Below are 5,421 nucleotides of genomic sequence, written 5' to 3' on the forward strand. Positions count from 1 at the left end.
TCCATGTCAGGAGACAGTCTGAACTGGAAAGACCAGAACTTTAGGGTGGGTTGAGTTGAGTTACAGCTGTTGCTTTATGAAAACAAAAACAAGCAAAACAAAACAAAATAAAAGACAGTAAACAGCCAATCTTAGTAAGTTACCAGCCTCTTTCTCTATCTGTTGTCATCTTTTCTTGTGTATATGAGATTTATTTGGGTTTTGGAAAGGATACCTCAATTTATAACCTCCATAATTCTCACGGAATCAGTTTACAGTGAAATAAATCATACCAAGAGGGGGCTCCTAAGTCAAAGAGAATGATTTATTTTGGCTCTAAAGAGTTTGAATCTTGACCGCAGTTTGTTCTAAGTAAATGTTCATTTTAACAAAGAAAGGTTTAATGTAACAAAACATGTTTCCAGACATTGTTGGGTTTTGTTTTTAGTATAGGGTTGAGTGTTTTTGCAAATTATTGAGTTTTCTCAATTTTTATAATGCTGAAAAATTAATAACCAGATGGTAAAGTACTCTGACTGTGGGCATTATGTAAGTCACTGAAGGACACTGTTAATGGAGGCAGGCACAGTTTTTCTCTGACTCCATAAAGGATTTGGATTTTAAAATGCAATTGGGCTTAATGTTCCATCTTAATATGCATTCCATGGCATCATGTCAATCTACCATAAAAATTAGAGAAAGTTTCTATTGGCCAGGAATAAAAAAGGAAAGAAAGTAGAAATGTAATTTCTCTTTTGAGAAGTTTATCAAGCTTATGAGGGAATAAAAATATTTTGTATGTATGTGGCAAAGCTTACGTGAGGGCTCTCCCATTCTGCTGGAGCGTGCAGACTTGTTTTGATGAAGTCTTATCAGACAAGAGTGAGTGCTTTGTCCTTGGAAAACAATAACTTTTTCTGCACTCTATGCAAGAGGCCCAGTTTTTCTAAGGCTTGACACAAAAGTCAGGGGACAATCGAGGAAAAGCTAATTCCCAATGTTGAACTTTTTCTTATTCAACTCCTAAATGGGGCTAGGAAAGTTCAAAGTGCTGGTGGCAGTTGGGGAGTTTTCTGGGTATTTATTCCAAAGTGTCAGTTATGCAAGATGAAAATTTCTGGAGAACTAATGTACAGCATGGTGACTATAGTTAACAATGTTGTATTGTTTCTTGAAATTTGCTAAGAGGGTAGAACATCTCACCACACACGGAAGAAGGAAGGAAGGAAGGAAGGAAGGAAGGAAGGAAGGAAGGAAGGAAGGAAGGAAGGGAGTGAGGGAGGGAGGGAGGGAGGGAGGAAGGAAGGAAGGAAGGAAAGAAGGAAGGAAGGAAAAGAAAGAAGGAAGGAAAAGAAAGAAGGAAAGAGAAAGAAGAAACAAAGGTAGACAAAAAGGAAGAGAAAATGGTAAGGATGTGAAGGGATGGATATGTTAATTAGCTGAATTGTGGTGATCATTTCAGTGTGTTCACATCTCAAAACATCAAGTAGTGCGTCTTAAATATATACAATTTTTATTTGTCTATTATATCTCAAAAATGCTTTTTTTAAAAAAGGGAAAGGAAAATACAAAATGCAAAATATAACAATCCCAAACCCAAGATCACCTAGCTTTTCTCCCTTGTATTCTTTAATTTTTTTAACATTTTATTTTTTAATTTTATTGGGTTTTCTTTTAGAAGTTTCATAATTTTGCAATTTACATTGAGGTTTATGATCCATTTTGAGTAAATTTTTATGAAAGATGAAAATAAAAGATGTGAGATTTTAACAAAGGACAAATCTTAACTAAAATAAAAAGACAGCTAGTCCCTTGCAGAAGTGGGGCTTTGCCCTGGGCTTGGCCAGCGCACCTCATCCTGAGTTCCTGCTGGCTTCACAGGCAGGACAGGACGCTGGGCTGTTCAGGCAGCCAACTCTGCTATATGGCTTGGTTGTTCCATGATGTGGGCTGAAGTCCACCAGAGCTAGCTTGGCACTTTTGCAATCATTTTATTGGTCTCATATTGTAGATTAAGTCACAATCTAGCACTTCAGATGGTCCCCTAGACTCCATATTTCTGTCTCACTCTGGTGCTCATTCTTTTTCCTTTATAATATCCATCTGGATTGGTGATACCAATTCTAGAAATTTTAAAAATTATATTTATTGTGGTAAAAAGTGAATAACATACATTTTACCACCTTAATAATCTCTAACTGTGCAGTTTAGTAGTGTTAAGTACATTCACATTTTTATGCACCAATCTCCAGAACTTTTCCATCTCTATACCCACTAAACTACTCCCCGTTCCCTCTCCCCCAGCCCTGGTAACCACGATTCATTTTCTATCTCTATGAATTTGATTACTCTAGGTACCTCATAGAAGTACAATCATACAGTATTTGCCTTTCTGTAACTGACTATTTCATTCAGCATAATGTCCTCCAGGTGTCTGAGTTTCCTTCCTTTGTAAGGCTGAATAATATTTCATTGTGTGCATATGACACATGTTGTTTATTGAGTCATATTTTGATGAACACTTGGGTTTCTTATAATTTAACATAGTTTGAGTAGCAATGCTATTCTATTAATATTTCTACAATAATCTGTTCCAAGGCCTCAATTTTTTTTACTATGAGACATATTTTTCCCAAAAAACACTTTACTGATGTTAAGACAAAGTATCAATTTTAAATAAGGCAAAAGGATGGTTGTGTGTTCTTTCACTGTCTTACTGGAGTATTTTCTAATAGGCCCACCCAAGGCATTATCTGATTCTCTAAGGAAATAGACCTATTGTACATACTATTTGCTATTAATCTGAAATGCTAATTTGTAGATTTTTGGTCACTGATGAGGCAAGTGATTTCAATCCAGTAGAAAAGATGACCCTCAAGGTTGTAGTACTTTTATCGCTGTGAGTGGCATCATTAACAGTGTTCTATCTTATCTAGTAATCTTACTTGGACATTCATTCTCCAGTGCATAGAAGGGGGTCTCTAAAAAATATATGCACACTTTAATGGCTGTTATCTGTTAAATGAAAATGAAATGTATTTTAATAAACATTGCCTTTATAATTATTCAGTGTGTGCATATGCATTTTTTGGGATACCCTATATATATTCAGTCCCTTAAATGCTCTTTGTACCAGCGTTGCCATTCTGCTTGCTCTTTCATTAATGAATTAAATAAATATAAGTTACATGCTCATATTATGTTTATATATGAACCATATTTATAACTTTAAAAAATTACACTTTGATTTTTTTTCTGCTAGAGCAGTCAGTGTAAATGTTCACTTTTTAATTCAGCAAAATTTTCATTGCCCAGCTATAGAGGAGCCCCATTGTGTCAGAAGGGTATGCATGAGACCCCTACAAGGATAAAATAGAAAACGGCTTTATGCTAAATATAATTATAGTGACCTTTTTTTTTTTTTTTAAAAAAAGAAAACTGACCAAACTGACCAACAATACAATAACAAATTTAGCCTATAAGTGTGTCCAGGCATTTAATCTGACACAAGGCAAAATAAACCTACATGTTGCCATGTAAACCAAGAACTACTAGGTTTCTGTTCATCACAACTCTGCTATGCAGCATGAAGGCTAAAGAAGCCTCAACGTGTGTTCCCAAAAGTCAGAGTAGGAAGGCTGGCTAAGCTCAAAGGTTTCAACAAAGACAGTAAAAATTAAATAAGCAGCTAGGTTTCCATAAATTCAGCATTCTCCTACCCACCTGTAGCCAAACCACTCTGATTTGGAGATGTGCTGCTGTCCTTGCAAAGGGTTTACTAGAATGCTTCTGCTCTTCCCTGGCAAAGTACAAATAACTGAGGAAAACAAGCCAGGGACACAATCAGCCCCTGGTGATCCCTTTTCTTTCTATCTAGGTGTGTGTGTGTGTGTGTGTGTGTGTGTGTGTGTGTGTGTATATGTGTATGTGTGTGTGTATGTGTGTGTATGTGTGTGTAAGGGTGTGTGTATGTGCGTGTAAGGGTGTGTGTATGTGTGTGTGTAAGGGCGTGTGTATGTGTGTGTATGTGTGTGTAAGGGTGTGTGTGTATGTGTGTGTATGTGTGTGTATGTGTGTATGTGTGTGTAAGGGTGTGTGTGTATGTGTGTGTATCTGTGTGTGTATGTATGTGTGTGTATGTGTGTGTAAGGGTGTGTGTAAGGGTGTGTGTGTATGTGTGTGTAGGTGTGTGTGTGTGTATGTGTGTGTAGGGGTGTGTGTAGGTGTGTGTGTAGGTGTGTGTGTATGTGCGTGTGTGTGTAGGTGTGTGTGTGTGTGTGTGTGTGTGTGTGTGTGTGTGTGTGTGTGTGACACAGCATGGAATTTTAAGTGTTCCTGAGATAAATTTATATGACATTTATTGAAGAGCAAGTGGTTCATTTTAAAAGTGTTTCCCTAAAGATTAGGGACTTATTCTCAAAGTTGGAAGAAATATCTTTGTTGCCTTCCTTTTTAATATTCAGTTCCTAGAAGAGAGACCAGCATGAATTAATCAATGGCCTACTGAATTATGTACATCTTACTTCTTCTTTTGTCCTCTGTGAGAGTAAATATTAAGATAAATGGTAATCTCTAAACAAAAATTGAAGGAAGATTAGAAAAGCAAATGATGTATCTTAATTAATTAGTACAGGCCATAGTGAATTCTATTAAAAGCCTCTCCTACAGCTTAATCACTGTCACATTGCAAAATCTACCTTGATAAAAAGAAAAACTTTAAGAAAAATTCTTGGAGAAGGGGAAGATGGCGGCGGTATAGGCAGACGCGTCCCAGGTCGTGTCCCTGAGCAAATGGAGTGAGCAGCTGAAACTAGTAACATCCACCCCGAATTGGCGAAATTCCTCAGCTGGCGAGACGGTTTGCAGCCGGGAAGAGCAGAACTCCCCTGGAAAGGTAAAAAAACCAGGGATTTGGGCAGGAAAGTTTGCCAGACCTCTGAGCCCAGAGAGTCGGAGGGAGACCGCGTGGCAGACAGCCGCATCCCTTGGGACAGGCACAGCCCCTAACGGGGGAAAGGAGAACCGCGGAATTTCTGGCGCCGCCGGGGGAATTGCGAGCTGGGTTCTGTGATCACGGAGGACTGAGCCTAAAGGGGGCAGCATGAAGAGCTGACCAGACCATGCAGTCCCGGTAAGAGAAGAAGCTTACAGAAACCAAGCCTTCCCCGTTTCCGCGGCCGGCGTTTGTTTGTTTGTTTTCACTGAATCCTGTTCATGGGACATTTCAGATACAGACACTCACCTGTGCTGAAGAGAGGGAGAGTGTGCGGAGGAGTGGAATCTGGGGAGAGACTGAGGAGAGAAGGGGGGCCTGGAGAGGAGGCAGCGAATTGAGTGCTGAGACACCCCTGAGCCCAGGACTGAGGCAGCCATTCTCTCCTGAGAGTGAGACTCCTCCCCCCAGCCCCCAGGCAAGGAGCACAGCCACACCCAGATTCCACC

This window comes from Myotis myotis, unplaced genomic scaffold (genome assembly GCF_014108235.1).
Source record: "Myotis myotis isolate mMyoMyo1 unplaced genomic scaffold, mMyoMyo1.p scaffold_m19_p_3, whole genome shotgun sequence".
Classification (NCBI taxonomy): Eukaryota; Metazoa; Chordata; class Mammalia; order Chiroptera; family Vespertilionidae; genus Myotis; species Myotis myotis.